Source organism: Typopeltis vanoorti, chromosome 18, assembly GCF_054136105.1.
Source record: "Typopeltis vanoorti isolate ZY-2024b chromosome 18, IOZ_Tvanoo_1.0, whole genome shotgun sequence".
Taxonomy (NCBI): domain Eukaryota; kingdom Metazoa; phylum Arthropoda; class Arachnida; order Uropygi; family Thelyphonidae; genus Typopeltis; species Typopeltis vanoorti.
The window spans coordinates 12,091,728-12,112,070 of record NC_143566.1 but is presented as its reverse complement, the minus strand read 5'-3'; positions in this window follow the sequence as shown (position 1 = coordinate 12,112,070).

Sequence of the window (20,343 nt, the reverse complement as noted above, 5' to 3'; positions counted from 1 at the left end):
TGATTGGGTACCAGTGGAGATTGAACTGCCCACTCAGTCTCCAAAAGTTAGATAGGGCAAAATGGCCTCGCCTACTCCCGTATATACGGGAATAAAAAGGCGTTAGCTGATTTTTTTTTTAAATCTTATTGACAAAATTATATTGAAGTGGAATGATAACAAAAATCCAACTTTTAAAGTTTTTAAAGTAACTTATCTTCTAGTAGCTCGATTAATTTCCCTTTTGGGAAATGTAATTTCTCACTGGGTTTCTTTTTATTCAAATTGCAATTCCGAATTTTCTGAAGGGGAGGATATTGACTCTTTTACTATCTCTACACGAAGGATCCGATTATTTTATTATGAATCTATTACGCCCTTGGTTGGATCTCTCTCTCTCTCTTTATCTCTCGCCTCCGTAGCGCAATTGGAAGAACAAGGAAACATTGTATCCTTACATCAGAAAAGACCAGTATTCGGTTCTCGGTGACAAGAGGAAATTTTATGTAGGCTTTTTCAATTGAAGGTGAGATAGCTGATCTCTTACGGAGAAAGCAGGTTTGTTTCTACAAGAAACTCAGAATTTTCTTTCGCGCACAAGAAATTGGCCATGAGAGAACACACAATTTACACACAAAAACACTATTGTTAGTGGTGGAGAAAGGTAGTGGCATTAATGGTAGTGGTGTCATTGTCTGTGTTGAAGAATGAGTAATAGGGGAGATGGTGAAATGTGTGTAACAGAATACAGTAGACTGCCCTACCGCCATGAATACTTGGAGGTGTCACGTAATAATAATATTATTATTATAATGCTTCGGAGATTTTTTTATCAATGATCAGAGTTTCTTCTTTTCCCTTCTTCTTCTTCTAACTCATTGAACTTCTAATGTTTTTTGCTGCATGTATCATCTTATTCCACTATTTTCTGTCTTGAACTATTACGGTCGAATTCAGGATTCTGGTTAATATAAGTTCTTATGCTATTATACTCCCATAATCGCAATGGTCTTTTTCTAGTATGTATTCCATCAAGCTTTACCGCGAAAGCTTGTTTAGCCATTCTCTCCTTACGCATTTCCTTCGAATGTTCAAGCCATCTCAGTCTGCAAGCTTTGATTTCATCAGTTAGTAGTGGTGATGTACGCACTTGCTGTGTCAAGTGAATCGCCACTACTAACTGGTTGTTGGTTACCTCTGTCTTTCAATTAATTCTTATGTAATCACTTACAGCTCTAAAGGAATTTATGTTTAAAGATCTGCAAGTCTCCTGCATTTTTATAATGCGCTCTAGGTTGATCTTCTTTTTCTTCTTTTATTATTATTACATTACACCTCCAGGGAGTCCAAAGACTCATCGAGGGAGGGCATCTACTCTACAATTCTTCGTCTCACTACTCCATCAACCTTCATCATCTAACACCAACGCCATCTACAGCCGACTACCACCTCTAGTGCTTTCTTTCACAGACAATCACAAACATCAATGCCCACGGTGAGATTCGAGCCCGCAGCCTTTTGGTTGGAGAGCCGATACGCTAACCACTCGGCCAACCAGGCCGACATTTTAGTTTCAGACAGTCCTGGGCTCTGCGCTCGAACATTTTTCTTCCACTTATTTCTATCTTGGGCATCACTCCTTTCCACTCCAACTTTTTCTATATCATACTTTTGATGTTTTCCTACCATCTTTTCCTTGGTCTTCCTTTTCTTCTCACACCCCTCATTTCCACTGTTATTACCCTTTGTATAGGGTGGTTTGCCAGTCTTCTCCATACATGGCTGGCCCATCTCAGTCTGCTTTCTCTCATTTTGTCGCTAATATTTCTAACCCCATCTCCTTCCTAGTATCTTCTTTCCTCCAGTTCTCTTTCCTTAATGTTCCCTTAAGCATCCTCGTCTTTGTTCTTTCCAATTGTTCCTCCTGAATTCTCTTTGATGCCCATATCTCTGCTCCGTTAACAAGGCTGGTCTAATGCTGATTTATATGTACTTGTTTTTAATTTTTTCGCTGCATTTTTTCACATATTACTCCTTACACCTCCTCCTATTTGGTCCAATCTGCTTCTTTCTCTCTCTCTCTCTCTCTATGGTTGATCCCAGGTACCTAAAATGGTACGCTTCTTTAAAAATACACAATTCTCTATCCTTTATAAAATTTCTTAGTGTTCTTCCCTCTCACTAACCATTACTTCAGTTTTCCTGGTATTTATCTTTATACCTACATCCTCTAAGGTATTTTGCCACTCTATAAAACTGTTTTGGGCGAAGACACCCAAAACAATGTTAACCTGTAATAGCCAAGTCATCTGCAAATAATATATTCCATGGTGTACTTTTGGCTACTCCTTCAATGAGTGCATCTAAAATTATCACAAACAGAAACGGGCTTAGTTCTGACTCTCGAGGCAAGCCCACTTTGATATTTAAACGTTTTGTTGTTCCAATGCTCGTTTTTACTGCCGTGACGGTTTTTTATACATTGCTTTTTATAATCCTTACTAATTTTTCTGTTACACCCTTACTTCCGAGGGCACAGTAGATTAGGTCCCTTGGTATTCTCTCATATGCCTTTTTCAGATGTATAAATATATTGATAAGCCTTTTATTTTTCTCGAGATAATTTTTTTGTAGTTGTCTCATCATAAAGATTGCACCCGTTTCTCATTTCCCTTTTATGCAATCCCATTGTATCTAGTTAATATCCACTATTCTTTCAAATGTCTTTAGTAGGTGTTCTGTAACCTTTATTCCTCAGTAATTTCCACATTCAAAAATTCAAGACGCCGCTTTTTTGTAGTAAATTGGCACTACGGAGCTCCTTTTCCAGTCTTCAGGTATCTATTCTTCTCTCCATACTTTATTAAATATATCCTAGGTCTAGTCTACTCCTTTTTCTCCTATTGCTTTTATCATTTCTGTTACTACTACATCTGATTGTCCAGTATACTTTAATGTTTTTCATTTTTCTTATTGCTTCAATTAACTCTTCCTTTCTAACTTTCATCTCTGTCCCCAGTATGCTTTCCTGCTCCTCTAGTATGTTCTTCTAATTTTCTGTGTGTTGTTCATCTTCTTTTTGTCTACTATTATGACTTCATTTCCAATTCTGCGCTGCTGAAACTGGATCTTCGGTCTTCCGATTTTTGGGATCAAACATTATCTTCATCTCTTCCACTCGTTTAGCTGTTGTCCATATATCTATTAATTCATATGTGATCACTTACAGGTCTGAAGGATTTTATTTTCAAAGATCTGCAAGGCTTCTGCATTTTTATAATGTACTCTAGGTTGATGCTCCATACAAAACAATAGGTGTAATATAACCGTCTTATATAGTTTTGTTATAATCTGCTTGGAAGAATTTCGAAACTGGATAAATGATATAGTGAATTATAAACATACTGGAGACAGCTGTTCTAGCTTAGATTTAAGGAAAAATGTTATTATCTCAGGTAATAAATTTTCCAATATTTAAAGGAAGTAGCATATTTAAATTTCTGGTTATCAAAAGCAAACCTGTAATTCTCCCTTCACTGTTTTTTTTCATATTTCTGAATATTAATCCTAATTTTCAGTACCAGATTAAGATTATTGTTTTCCGAATGTTATTCTAATATCAACCATTCATTAACATGAGAGCTCTACTCGATTTATATTCTACAGTTGAATTGGATGGGTGGAATGAATCCCCTTCCTTCGTCTGAATGATTTTCCCTTTCAATCGTTTCCGACCTTAGACGACCTTGTAGGCTTTGACCTCAAAGTAGTCTTGGTGGGATTTTTAGTAGTTCACCATTGCTTTTCCTTACTGGCTATTTCATCTGGTTTCAGGACCGGCATATGGCTGAGACATATTCATGACTGAAATCCATGTGTGTTCACGGGGAAGATTTGCCTGTTCTGGGGGATGAAAAACCCTATTATCCGGGGGGGAAAAACCCTATCTCCGAATGAGACCGGCTAACTCACCTTCAGTAGAAAGATACCAGATAAAGGTTCCTCGCCTCACTGATGTGAATCGAACAAAGGTTTTTCCGACCAACGGGTTCCGTCTATACTGACTGAGCTATGGAGGCTCCCCCCTTTGCTTTAATTCACCTAAATAACAAGAAGTTCAGATATAATTCCATTAGCGTATATCATACTTGTAGTGTTATTAGAGAGGGATAAAGACAAAATGCTCTTTGGAGGCAATTATCGCTAAACAGAAGTTGAAGAACTTTGGATATATTATGAGTGCAGATGATTCATTGGAAAATGCAGTTATATTGGGGAAGATTGGGCATTAGAAGGCAAGGAAAACTGAAAAACAGTTGGATGCACAACATAAAAGAACTTACCAATTTGAACTAACATTTGCTGAAAAAAAGGACAAAAGGGTCAAATAGGATGAAGAGCCTTCGTTCATAAGCTCACTAAGAGTCGAAAACAACAGGATGTCACATGAAAATAAGAGTAGTAACAATACAAATTTATAATGTTATGAGGTATTCCAAGCATATTTAATACTTTCCAAAGGTCTTTGCTCTCTGAATGATATCAATGTCATTCAGAGAGCGAATTTTATCATGAAGAGAGTGATTATATCGAGTAAGAGATTGATTGATTGATTATAGCAGGGTTTTTTCTCCAGGAAACTAGGGTTTTTCATCCCGCATACAGACAAATCGGCCATTCAGAACACACGCAATTTACAGACAAAAAAATACTAGTTGCGATGGTGCTGATGGAGATGATTCGTAGTAGAGGCTCGGTGTAGTGTTTGAGACAGTTGTAGTTGTCCTCCCGCGATGAGTCTTCGGACTCCTTGGAGGTGTCATGAATAATAATAATAATAATAATATTCCGTTTTGTTATTTAAAATTTATTTTACTGTAAAGCTGGTCAGCTGTTCACTTATTCGGAATTCTCTTTGATATTCATTTATCTTCAATATACGAAAAGCCTCGGTTTAGTATAATACTGAACAAAATTGTGTAACCTGTGGACACATATTATATTCTTCTGTAATTTTCATATTATCTTTTTTTCCCCACTTTATTATATATCTTCTTCAGAATACATCTTATACAGAACTGTTATTAAATTTAAGAATTGCTCAATATTGGTTGAATTTTGCAGTAATTTCTCCGGTAGGTTTTTCAAACAGTTCTCCAACAAATATGATTAAACAGCCTTTTAGATTTTGTAATGTATTTTCTAGTCTTACATTCACAGTGGGCTCACCTGAGTTTCCGTTAGTGGACCGTTGTTTTTCATTTTCTCTGCTGATGATTGCTGCGTTGACTGTTTCCTGCTTGCTGTTGAAGGTGCCATTCCTTTGTGTTCTATACAGTGTGGGCAGTTCCACTCCGCTCTTTGTTCGATTTTCACTGCAAGTTGGCCTCGGACAGTCCCAAATGGAGAAAATGCATATTTCTCTGGCAGTTGCTGCATGTTAGGTGGTTATCCTCCCATATTAAGTCTTCTTAGCATTTATAGCAGTTCATCTTTCTGGTTGTGACTGCTAAAATAGTGACTTCCTTTGTTCTCCTGTCGCGTGGTTGACCAGCGACTTCAAGCTTATGCTGGTAAACCACGTTTTCGAATTATTACTTTTCGAAAGCTTACGCTTCAAGCTTATGAAATTAATCAAGTAATATCTAATTAAGTAATATGTAATATATAACTTACATATTACTTAATTACAGTTTTTTTATACTTATAGCTTGACGAACGGAATCCCTTGATACACTTTGAATTTTAAAATATCGGAACATTCCTAACTGCCAGGATCTATCCATATGTTTTTTATTCCATTTCCTTCACTGCCTGTAAGTTTTATTTCTCTTTTAATAAATGGTAGTATGAGAGCTTTCATTCAATTATCTGGAATTCGAACCTCTGACTAGGTCTTCAGAATTATGCAAGGCCGCCCCTATACAACTTTTATGTGAGAATTTCTGGAAGAATTTCTTCTAATCCAAGTGACTTTCCTCATATAAGACTTTGAATTACTTCTTCTACTTCAAGTATTGATATGCATTCCAGACTGTTTTATTGATGGAAGTTTTCTACAATCATGCTAACCTTTGTTGTTTCATTTAGCAGTCTTTCTAAGTAATATCCCCAGAAATCTAGAATATCTTTGTCTTAAGATTTCAAGCCACTTTATCATCTCTGATTCCTTTTATACTACAATTTCGTCTTTTCTAAGATTTATCAATAGCCTCCAGAATAATTTGCCACATTCTTGATATGTTTTCTATGTTCACTGACGTCTTCCAATTACTCTTGTTTAGCGAGTTTTATACATAGATTAACTTTCTTACGTTTCTACTTTATATTCTCTAGCAGCACATGATGATTTTCTTGTCAAGATCTTTCCATATGTTTTTTTTTTTCCTTTTCCTTCACTGCATGTTTAAATTCCTGAGTCCATGATGCAGTTTTCATTTGTCTATCCTCACAAGCAGTTTTACGACATACTTCTCTGGGTGAAAATGTTTCTTAATGAACCTGCAACGTTTGGTTTTGTTTTCAAACTATTTCGTGTTTTTTTTTTTGAATGATGATTGTGTATTTCAGTACCTTTGCCTCGGTGTTTTTATTTTTACAAACCTACCCCACGAAAGGTTTTTTTGGAAACCTATGGTACATATTGTACTGAGGCTGTGCTTCAGATTTTTTTTTATATTTTGTAAGAGTGGAAGTGGTGTTTGCACTCCTCAGCGCTAATTAGTAAGTTAAAGTCTTGTCTCCGACTAGAGGAACTTTTTCTAAGACTTTTTTCGATCTGTTCCCGGAGTTAGTCGATTTCTGACATGGACAAGTAGGTTTTTTCTCCTAGAAATTGGGGTTTTTCGGGCCCGAAAACTCATGAAAATCAAACGTAGAACCTACACTATTTCAGACATGAAAAATGTTGTGTTAGGATCAGGAACCACGAAATGACGATACTTGTTGAGCCGTTTCTTCACTGCGAGCTGCTAAAATTAGTGATAGCCTTGTGCTAGCTATCTCTGAGTGGCTACCAGTGGAGATTGACTGCCTATTCAATCACCCAAAGTCAAATAAGACTAAAACGGCTTAGGCTACTCAATATATGGGAATAAAAGGAATTAGCTGATTTTTCTTCTTTTTTTTTTTTTTACAAATTTTTTACCCTGCTCTAGGGACAAAACATGCAAATTTTTCATGCCATTTCAGGCATCCAATAAGCGGAGTGCTAGTTTCACACTTGGAAATGACATTCATTACCCACCTAAAGACAATCACAAACGTCCATGCCCACCGCGGAATTCGAACCAGAAGCCTGTTAGTTGAAGAGTGGGTTGGCTAACCAATCTGCCAACCAGACCAGCAAAATCGTTATGTTGTGGTTTAAATTTAAGTTGAGGTGTTTTCCTCATGATTTGTGTTGTTTTGGACGGAAGTGTTAGCTAATTATCTTTGTACATACATTTTTGCTTGCGTATTTTAATGCTCAATTATATTGCATTGATGTTTTGGATAATATCATTCTTGAGTTTTGCATTTCTCGCAGAAGACTGGTTAGTTACTTAAGATTCTCATTGAGGATTTAAAGACTTTTCTGTATGTAGGATTGAATATTATTATTTTATCGATGTTCAGATGTACTGGTGTGTGATTTCTTATGTATTTAAAGATTTTTCTATTGTATTATCGATTGCTCGAATTAAACAAGAAATGACACAGTGAGATATACAGAATCAAGTTCAACTCACTCACGGGATGTAAGAAACACATAAACACACATGATAGGAAAGACAAAATTATCAAATAGACATTTTTCTTCTCCTTCTTCACACGGGAAGGCGATGAGTAGTCACGTTTCGGGTTAGGTATCCCTTTAACACTTTCATTGCCAAGCTGAAAATTGGAATTTCGTGTGGTGGCCAATTGTTTTTTATTTTTTTATTTAGTTAACGACGTCCACGAGATAACGCGTGATCGGCCGTTTGGTGGGAGCTCGCATCGCGCGATATCGCGTGATCGACAATGAACGTGTTAACCTCTTCATAAAAAAAAAATCTGAAATGAACCATGCGAAACGAAAAAAAACACAAAAAAACAATACATCTTTAAAACAAAATTGAACCACCACCACCAATCGATTGCGGTACTTAAAAAATGACACAGTGAGAAATGCAGAATCAAGTTACTATCATTTAAAAGCACGCATGACACAGAAAAGAGTGAAAAGAGAGCAAGTGTATTCTGTCGTATACCTGTTTATTTTCAAATTCAAAACATACAGAGTAACAAATCAATCAAAGCGGTTCTCTTATTGAAATTTCTAACGTAGCATTTTCACGACAGCATTATTAATCTGAAAGCAATTGAACCTAAGGTACAACTTATGTCTTAAGTCTTTTGTAGCTTCAAAGAGGGAAATCATAGTCATATTTCCCTGGGGCTATCATGTGTACTGTCTGTAACAATTTTGACAAAAGTGGTGAAAACGCCCTTCCAAATGGAAGCTAGGCTACGGCTTCCAGCGGCGAATGCTGGTCTTGAAATTCACGCTCTCTTGTTATCATTCAGAGATTGAGAGGTGTGATTGAAGTCTGATTAGCGGAATAATGAATTAGTGACCATTTAAAACTATGTACAGGTAACCCTCGTATAACGGGGATGTTAGGTTCCGCAGAAATGCCGCGTTATATAAATCCCGTTATGCAAGTCTCAGATCACACAGAAAAAGTAGGGTTATGTTTCGAAATCGGTTTTTTTTTTAATTATATAAACAACAATGACATATCCAACAAAAAAAAAAATATTTTTATTTAATTCAGATTATTCATGTAAGTTAAGAAAATATATAAACTATGAAACAAATACATAGTATAAAAGTATAAAAATTACAAATTTTACTCTTAAACTTCATTGCACATAATGCATAAATGTTTTAGGCAAAATAAAATAGCGCATATTTTAATCTTTCATAGCACTAGGATTTGATGATTGGTTAATAAACAATTTTGTTTTGTCGTAATCACCTGATGCATTACTACAAAACAGTGGAGTAATTGTATCTTTGGAAACTTTGAATCTAGGAGTTGATCTTTCATTTTTCGAAGTATAGGTGATTTTTTGCACTTTTTTCCAATATAACCCGGATTCATCCGCATTGAACACCTGGTCTGCACTATAAATGTTTATAAACTTTGAGAGTTTTTTGTTTAATAAGATTTCCATCCATTGGAATTTTCTTTTGAGGTGCAATCTTCTATCGAAATCATTAGAGATTTTTCTATTAGAATATCACATACACGAGCAACGCGCTTTGCACTTATCGTTGACCCAGCAATAAACACTTTCTCGGATTTTATGTTCATTTTGTTTAATTTTTAGAATTGTTGATTCATTTAAATTCAAAGTCCCTGCAAAAACTCCTGGTTTTTCTTTATTTTTCAACCGATCCAAGATTTTGAATATTTTTCTTCAGAGAAATTAATTTTGTTTTCAATGTTGGTTTTTCCCTTTCGTTGCAGTTTGTGGCCATTACTATAAAAATAATTTTGTACATAAAAAAAGCAAGCATTACATATTGTATGTAACTCACCAGAAAATAAAGTGCTCAGCTTGAGATGAACACACTTATGAATTTTAATGCACTTTCCTGCAGAAACGAGGATAAATTTCAACAATAAACGTTTTATACGGTAAACAATTGAGGTACACGCATGCTAAAGTGTATTTCCCCTAATATAAATTCGCTACTCATAATTACATGCGGAATACAGGCAGACACAAATTTAACGAAGATAAAATTTGATTTTTAAGTCGCGGTGAAAAACATATGGAAAGATACAATTTGTAGACCGTGTTTTTATCGGAACCGCGTCGTATAAGTACCGCGTTATACGAGGGTTATCTATATTTAGAAATTTATGCACATTTAATCATAGAAATACAGCATTTATTTTACAAATGATATTCTATCTTTTTCAATTTATCTACTTGAATACAAATTCCACCCTACGGTTCTTCTTTGTGATCTGGTCAATAACATCGTCATAAAAAGTTGGTTGTAACTTAATTTTCCGAAGCAACACGCACACTTGTAAAAGGCTGGCTGAAGCTCACTGGCTAGGGCTACTTTGACTGCGTATGGCCCGTGTTTAAGCAACAGGGTGAGATGACGTTAGGGAGCGAAAATGGCTATGCGCGCACATGAAATCACAGGGCTGAAGCGAACACCTGGATGTTCCCACAACCGAGCAAGCCAAGACTAGTGTCGGCTTTCGATACACAACGCAAAGCTCAATTTTTGCCGCGCAAGCTTAAAATGTCTTCTGTCTATAAAAATAAAAGCCTAAATGGAATGCTTATAAATGCATGCATTTATTACAAATAAATATTACTTATTTCTCAATTAATGAGCTTGCGCAGCAAGCATGGAGAATTCGCCACTGATGGCTTCTCTACTTTGTGTGTTTTCCAACACTTAATTCGTAAAATAGCCATTGAATTTCCAGGTAGAGCGTTTGTAAAGAAAACACTCTCTCTCTCTCTCTCTCTCTCTCTCTCTCTCTCTCTCTCTCTCTCTCTCTCTCTATTGCGATGTTTTAGTTATAATTCTTGAAACTTCTAGAAAAAGAGTACGAAATGTATTGCAAGCCCGTTGCAATAGCTTAACATCATATTTAGTGTATTCCAAACGTTCCGATCTCACACAGTATTGTGAACATTGGCACTCATTATACCAAGAACAGAAATCTTTAAAATATGTCTTTTCGGGGATTACTTCTTGATAATCTCAAGTATCTTGTGTCACAAATTATAGTGAAATAACCCTTTTTTGCGTCTTATAGACCATATAAACATGTAAGTTTCCTGAACAGAAATGCAAGATAATTGAAGCTGTCAATAAATACTATGTTCAGACTATCGTGAAATATGGCCAAAATTTTTGACCCATCATAAACAACAAAAGGTTGGAAATGACGAGCAAACAAATACTTAAGAATGAAGTATCCATCAAAACCTTTAAAGTTATGATTATAAATTAAAATATCTTCAGCATTAAAATTAAGCTGAAGATATTTTAATTTATAAAACAGAATACGATTCGGTTCAGATATAACTTGGAAAAAAGCATGATGTGGAATACAAAGTATATCTGTAATAACTCTCTCTCTCTCTCTCTCTCTCTCTCTCTCTCTCTCTCTCTCTCTCTCTCTCTCTCTCTCTCCTATCTTCAACAAAAGAAGGCCTAACAGTTAAAAATTTACGAAAATAGATTTTACACAAAAACACGCGCTAAACCAATAAATCTCTTCAGCAATAAATCATCAACCACGAAATAGGTCACAAAACAGCAGCGCGGCTTTCTCTATGATGTCATTTGTACGGTAATAAAAAAAGACAAAAAAAAATAGTGTGGAGAAGTAGGCGTATCCACTTCCTCAACACAGTAACAGTCAATTCGAATAGAAACTGTAACCACACAAGGGATAATTAAACACCTGGAAAACAGGTCTCCCTTCCAACCCAACAAAAGCATGAAGAAAGGTAAACAAATGTGACAGGGTTCATGAGTGACGTAATATAACCATACTGACACCTTCACTTCTCAGGTCGATTACTGACCAGTTCAGACAAAGCAGCAGTGCAGAAAGTTCGTGTTTACATCAGTTATTATCGAAATTCTGAGTAGTGGTTACGATGGCTGAGGGTGAAAAAACTTTAAACTATACATTCTTTCGAAGAGTCGCACAAAACGAAAACCCTAAATGTGGTTTTAAAAAAAACTGGGTTTTAGTTATTATCCTTAAAGATAGCTTCACAGCAGTTACTTTATCTCGTGAACAGTGGAATGCTATTTGTCAAAAATGGATGGATGTAGAGAATTACTTACAACACGGAATTGCTCAAATATATTTTGTGGGTGAAACTCTGCTTTGGAAGTGTAACACGAATGTCTTCTCCAGTAGCGACTCGTACATAAGCACTGCGACACTGCAAGACCCCGAAGGAAAAAAACGAAAAAATTGTATTTTATTTGTGTTTATACATAATAACAATGCTTACAACATTATATAAATGCAGTACAATATGTTAAAGGTTACAGCTTATGTTTCGACATTGATTGAATAGTTAATAATTGGATTTGTTCGATTAACGCTTTAGATTACAAAACAAATGCACTGCGATCTAACGCAGCACCGGAATTATCACATTCGGCGAATTGCAGCTAGGCTTGCCGATATTCGTTTGCGCTTCTCATTGCACGTTACAAGTGATTCCGACACTGCTCGTTTGGGCAGTGTATGCTTGCGCGCGTTATTTATGTGAGATATGGAACTTTTATTATTGGTGCGTGTTCGTGGTGAGGGTGAACTATTTTTTATAAATCTTATTTTATTTTGTTAAAATAACATATAATTATTTATTTATTATAAGATACCAGGCTGAATTGTAACGAGTGTCACTGTTGAAAATATGAAAATAATTATATTTTTTCAATTATCGTTACACGAAAAAATGCACTGCGATCTAACGCAGTGTGAGAATTATCGCGCCAATAGCAGCTAGACTCGCCAATATTCGTTTATGCTTGTCATTGCACGTTACAAGTGATTCCGACACTGCTCGTTTGGGCAGTGTCACTTACAGATAAATTGTATGCATGCGCGCGTTAATTCTGTGAGATACGGAACTTTTATTATTGGTGTTTGTTCGTGGTGAGGGTGAAATATTTTAAATAAAGTAATTTTTTAGTATGTAAATTTATTTATTAATAAATTGGTTACTGATTAGGAAAAAAATATTTATATATATTTTTTTTTAATTTTATATATGCAGCACCCCTACTTAAAATTTTCACCGGCCGCCACTGGTCTTCTCCATTGAAGCAATACAACGCAGGAATTCAAAAGTCTTTACCCTGAGCAATGATGAAAAAACTCGATTTTCATCAAAGTTGCAACCGATAAAATCATTCCTTCTGCTCTTAGCATCGGAAGGTCCATGTTTCAGAATAACGGGTCGAATAATTGCAAGTCATCTACGAACTACTATGGAGGGACAAGACCTAACGGCATTCATTCAGCTAGACCAAGAAGAATTCTTTTGTCCAATTTATCAACATTACATCAGTCCGAACAGTTTCCCATTATGGAATTGTAAAGAACTTTACTGAGCTAATGAAAGCGAATCGGTTACACAACAGGTTCAATTGCTTTCATATTAATAATGCAGTCGTGAAAATGCTGCGTTAGCAATTTCAATGAGAGAACCGCTTTGATTGATTTGTTACTCTGTATGTTTTGAATTTGGAAATAAACAGGCATACGACAGAATACACTTGCTCTCTTTTTGTGTCCTGCATGCTTTTTAATGTTAGTAACTTGCAGGGGCACGCCAGTAGTGTCTGGCGCCTGTGTGCAAAACGTTAGTTGACGCCCCCCCCCCTCACCAATAAAAAATCACTTAAAAAAACGTTTTTTTTAAGTATTTCCCCCCTCTTTGGGGTCTTTACTGTCCTGGCGCCTGTGTGCGTCACACACATTGCACATATGGCCGACGCGCCCCTAGTAACTTGATTCGTTCTTTCTCACTCATTTTTTTTTATGTACTGCAAGTGGTCGTGGTTCAATTTTTTTTATGATGCATTTTTTTTTTCGTTTTGCATGATTAATTCAGATGTACTATTTTGTGAAGAGGTTAATAAACTTAACTACTCATCGCCTTCCAGTGTGAAGAAGGAGAAGAAAATGTCTATTTGGTGATTTTGTGTTTTAGGTGTTTCTGTGTTTCTTACATCCTGTGAGTTGATTCTGTATTTCTTGCTGTGTCATTTCTTGTTTAATTACGGTAATCGATACTACAATAGAAAAATCATCAAATCCTTAAGAAATCACACACCAGTACATCTGAACATCGATATTCAATTCTACATGCAGAAAATTCTTTAACCGGTCTTATGCGAGAAATGATAAACTCAAGATTGACATTTGTTTATCCAAAATATCAATGCAATCAAATTGAGCATTAAAATACGTAAGCCAAAATGTATGTACAAACATAATTAATTAACCCTTCCTTCCCAAATACACAAATCAGGAGGAAAACACCACAACTTAAAATTGAATCCATAACATAAGGATTTTGCTGGCCTGGTTGGAAGAGTGGGTGCCTACCCGCTCTTCAACCAACAGGTTGGTTATTCGAATTCCGCGAAGGGAATGGACGTTTTTGATTGACTTTAGGTTGGTAATGAATGGCATTTCCAAGTGTGAAACTAGCTCTCCGCTTATTGGACGCCTGAAGTGGCTTGAATATTTTCCATGTTTGGTCTCTACAGCAGTGTAAAAAATATGTAAAAAAAAAGAAAAATCGGCTATTTTTTTATTCCCGTATAAGGAGTAGCCGAGTTACCCACTCATTACCCACAATGAGTGGGTGACTCAATATCCACTGGTAGCCACTCAGAGATAGCTAGCACAAAGCTATCACTAATTTAAGCAGCCCGTAGTGAGGAGACATGTCAACATGTGCCGCCATTTCGTGGTTCCTGACCGTAACACAATATTTTTCCTGTTTATAAAGCATGGGTTGTTTTTATTTTTGAGTTTACTGGGAGACAAACCCAAATTTCTCGGAGACAAAACCTGTTTGTCCATGCCATAAATTGACTAACTCCGCAAGCTTATCTCAAGGAAAATATAGGCAACATAGATATGTTAATACTAACAGAAGGAAACCAAATGTCAAACTTTCAACAACAGAAACACTGCCGACAAAATAAACGAGGCGGTGGTATAATAATATTTAACAAAGATAAATTAGAAGTAAAAGAAATTAAATATAAATTACAATTTGCAAAAAATGTATGCATCGAATTTAAAAATATCAATCAAGAGAACTTCTTGATATTAAACACAATACACCCAATTACGTCACAAAATGTCAAGATGAATTAAACAGATGGGCTTCTACCACGAAAGATGGCGCTACCAAATACCTGCTAACTATAGGTGACATAAAAATAAACATTATGAACATAAATAACAACACAGCACAATGCCTAGACATTTACCAGCATGTAACATACCCCATTCATACAGTCGTATATAAGAGAAGAGAAGAGATCGTCGAATATATAATCACTTCATTCTATTTAGACCACATAAATATACGGTCCCCTTGAAACAAATATACAGCAACCTTTATATCTTGTTAATGGCGGACCATTATGTCACTGCACTACCGTTTCATACTGAACCAGAAGTCTTAAAACTCACTTGAGACTACAAAACACTATAATAACATCATAAAGGAAGCTATAGTAAGTGACGAAATCAGATGAACAGAGTGGATGATAGCATCCTCAGACTCTGCTTATGCTGTACATACTAATCTTAAACTTATATTAGTAAAATATATAATAAAGCATTAACAAAAATAAAAATACGCTCATAAACCAGACAGGTAACATAACAATACAGTTTTATAAGCTGAATACAAAGTAAAATGGAATCTCTTAACAACACAGATTAGAACTGCAAAAAGAAACTATTATAGAAATAAATTAACAACAGCTCAGAACGACAGGAAGAAACCTGGAACCTGAAGAATGAAATGCTGGACAATACACGCAGAACCGCAGCCTCAGAAACAATAAAACACAGCTTTGTTTGCTAGTCGAAATCCCTCAAACAGTTGATGAAAAACAACTTTAATCAGCACTTCGCCAGCTCTTTCCAAAAAATTTCAAGAAACGTTCTCTCCTCACACAAATAAATCTTCTCCACTAGGACCACGAGCAACCCTGGCAATGCGGTTCCCCACAGACAAAAGAGAAGCTCACTTGCAAATCACACACACACACACACACACACACACACACACACACACACACACACACACACACACACACACACACACACACACACACACACACACACACACACACACACACACACACACACACACACACACACACACACACACACACACACACACACACACACACACACACACACACACACACACACACACACACACACACACACACACACACACACACACACACAAATTAACCTGTGTCCAGTTATACTAAAAAGACTGCCTGCATTAATCACTCCCATATACATGAACATGGAGAAAGAAACATTATAAGTAATTACAAACCCATAGCCACATTATCTGTAATCAACCAAATCATGGAGCGCATTGTGTATCGCAAACTTTCTACATAGATTGAAAAATTCCAAATCATTCCAAAAACAATATGGTTCACAAAAGAAAAAAAAAGTAATAAAATAAAGGAACAGCAACACTCCTAGAAGATTTCATAGACCTAATAAACGCTGCGTTAGAAAAAAACAGAATAGTATTAGTCGTTTTTATTGACCTAAGAAAATCGAAAATACAGAGCTTATAAATATTTTATTTTACCAAAACAAGTTAGCATAACGTGCTTTGACCTTATTAAATAAAAATCTCAGGATGAGAGATAGATGTAGAAAGTTTTTTACCTTGGGTATAATATACGTTTAAGATACCAAGCTATTTTAAATATAAACCTGGTTCCTTTTCCACGAGTTGCCTAAGACTTGCACTACGTGCAGTCATCCAGACTTGCAGTACTTGCAGGTGCAAACTTGACTTACTTGTCTGTTTGCTTACTTGGGAAATGGATTTCAACCAGATTTATATTTAAAATAGCTTGGTATCTCCAACGTATATTATATCTAAGGTAAAAAACTTTCTACAACTAACTCTCATCTTGAGATTTTTATTTAATAAGGTCAAAGCACCTTATGGTAACTTGTTTTGGTAAAATAAAATATTTATAAGCTCTGTATTACTTAAGCCAGGCTTAGAAATACTTGGTATTTCTAAGCCTGGCTCCCACTGATGAGACCTTAATAATGGTCGAAACCGGTTGGAAGCTTGAGTGATATATGTCAATGCAGTAGCCCGTGAAGTTTTAACTGAGGCTCGGCTTTTGCTGTCACCCAAGAACTGCGTGGTTGGGTAATGAATGGCAAAACTGTAGCCTGTGAAGTTAACTGAGGTATGGCCGTTGCTGTTACCCTTCCAGATGAGCAATGAGCGTTTCTGAGTTTCTGACTTTCTGATCCTGCGGTCGCTCATTATTGGGTGATCCGGGGGATTTTTCGAGTTTTTTGGAATGGTATCCCCGCACTTAGACAAAGGGAAATCGGTCTGGGTAATGGCCCCTTGCTTTTAATGCATAGCATCATATATCTCCTCAAGGAGATGTGCTTTGCATTAAGGGTAAATACTAAGAACAGTGACCAGAGCTTATTCCACCTTTACCACGAGTTGCATAAGACTTGCACTACATGCGGGTCACCCAGACTTGCGCTACTTGCAGGCACAAACTTGACTTACTTGTCAGTTTGCTTACTTGGGAAATGGATTAAAATCAGGTTTATAGTTAAAATAGCTTGGTATCTTTAACGTATATTATATCCAAGGTAAAAAAACTTATATATATATATATATATATATATATACCCACTTAACACACTTATAAGATTAAAATTTAACTGACTAGAACCCGAAAGAGTATAATAAAAACCTTTAATAAATCACGACTAGTTTCATCGGTATTCCGACTTCTTCAGGTGAGTAAGAAATAACATAAGACATAAAAATAACAAGGTAAAAAACATGGACTTTCTAGCTTAATAAAAAGAATCAGTATAGTAACAGTCATATTTGAATAGGTGACCGCGTGCTACTGTTGGCATTAGTAGAATGTGTGTGACAACTAATTTTAGAGCGCCAGTATTGGATTACTGCACTGTGAGAATCAGGCAAATTGTAGCTTAGATTGTTGTTCAAGTGTGACGTGTCCAGAACTATTTCTTTTGATTCTATAATACGTCTTTCAAATTCATCCTTACATATATATAAATTGGTTGTGTGGTCCCAATCAACTTGGTGTTGCCGTTCTTCGAAGTTTGTGGAGAAGAGCACATGACTGGAAATGGTACTTGCTCGTGTTCTACTGTAGGAGATGTCACGTCTGTGTTCCTCAAGACGAAGTGAAACAGATTTATCTGTCTGGACAAAATAAGGTCGACCACAGTCGCATATATCTTTATAAATACCAGGAAAATGCAGTTGGTTGTGTTTTGGTTTTGGTCGACTCAGAAAAGTACGAAGTTTTGGCAGAGTAGTATAGTTCGTCTTTATGTTGCATTTTTTCATAATCCTAGGTAGTTTTGGGGTAAGAGAGCTGATAAATGGTAACTGTATATGAGTGATATGGTTGGATTCATCTTCTTGTCGAGGTTGTTGGCGTGGTCTCAAACGTTTAGTGATATTACGAGATGAATATCCATTATTTAAGATGGTGTTTTTCAGGAAGTTAAGCTCTGTTTGTAGGTCTTTTTCTGTGGAAGTGAGACATCTTGCTTGATGGGCAAGGGTTTAAAGATGCCCTGTTTCTGAGGAGGGAAGTGATGAGAAGGGTCATGCAAATATCTATCAGAGTAGGTGGTTTTCCGAAAAATTGAAAATTTAAGACAGTCAGGTGATCTACTTATCTTTAGATCTAAAAAGGGGAGAACGCCGTTAATCTATAGTTCTGAAGTGAATTTAATGTTCTGATGTTGATTATTTAAATGGTTTAGGAAGGTGTGGAGTTCCTCCGAACCATGTTCCCGGATAAGGAAGACGTCACCAATGTAGCGTAACCTTAGGTTTTAAAGTAGCTATAGAAATATCTCTCTCTTATTCTAAAAAAAATGTTAGCTAGTTTGTTTATATATTTTATCTTCATAGCAGAAATAGCCGGAATTGATGCAATGAGTTAGAAGAGCAAATATTTTTTTAGAAACCTTGTCCTTAAGAAGAGTCAGGACTTCATCTGTAGGCACATTCGTAAACAAGAGACACGATGTCAAACCTCACCATTCTGTCAGAGTCTATGAGATTTAAATTTTTAAAATTTGGAGATAAAATCTTCAGAGTTTTTGATGAAGGAGGAGGAATTGCCAACTAAATGTTTTAAAGGAGCTGCAAGATATTTAGACAGATTGTACGTGGGTGAATCAATACCTTCCACAATAGGTCATAGAGGAGTGTCAGCCTTGTGGATCTTAGGCAGGCCGTACAAACGAGGAATAAGGGGATGAAGAGAGCGGAGAGATAGTCTTGTGTGTCTAGGAAGAATAAATAAATAAATAAATTGCGTACTCTCTAAGGTCTTAACTTCGTTCCTTGTTCGACCTCCATTCCTAAGGAACTCTTTCTTACAAAAGTTGAAAAGGCAGGTGCGTAGTTACCAAAACAAACTGCGAATCTACTTAGGATCGATGCCATCTGTACTATAAACAACAGTCGTCGTCAAACAGATAATCTATCTCCGACAGAAAGAAAAGCAATCCACCAGCTTCGTAACAACAATGACATTATTATCTGATGTTTTAACATCTTCATTACCAAGCAAGCGATATCGCGTGATGCGAGTTCTCACCAAACGGCCGATCACGCGTTATCGCGTGGAGGTCGCTAACTAAATAAAATAATAAAAAAAATTTGGCCACCACTCGAAATTCCAATTTTCAGCTTGGCAATGAAAGTGTTAAGGATACGTGTGACATAAAGACTGAATAATATAAGCATGTAAACAAACACAAGAAAGATATTTATACGTATATTCAAAGAAAGCATAGAGGCCTTACTCCATCGTCCTATCCTGAATCGGAATGACTGTATATCTATATTAAAATCTGGGAAAGTCTAATCAGGATAACTCATTAATTCATATTAATTTTATGTTATTTAATATTATTAATTAATATGTTTATTTCAATCATTTCTCTGCTTAAAAATATTCCCTTTAATACTTAGTGATATAACATCACGCGGCTTGTTCTATTTTTAAATGATCTATTGTTAGTATTCCACCTTGTATTTTTTTAAAAAACTATTCTTGTAGTGCCACTGAAGATGGTCTGCTATTTCCAGACCGAAATATTTGGTTGATTCAATATCTTTCTTGTGTTTACGTGCTTATATTATTCAGACATTATTATCTTACCTGCTGATAAAGGGAATGCAACTGTAATCTTAGGCAAATCTGACTATCGTTCAAAGATTAACAACTAATTAAGTTCTGATACCTATTCTATTCTAGAAAGTGATCTCACAAGAGAACTTCATATATATATATATATATATATATATATATATATATATATATATATAATGTATGAAGCTTGATTTACTCGTTTGTATGTACATTTTTATTAAAAGATCGAATAACTAGACCCGAGAGAAATTAAAAGAAAGTTTTTTAGTACTACACAACTAGTTTCAGCTTGTATCAGCCTTCGTGAGATGCACATTAAAAAGAAGAAATAATCA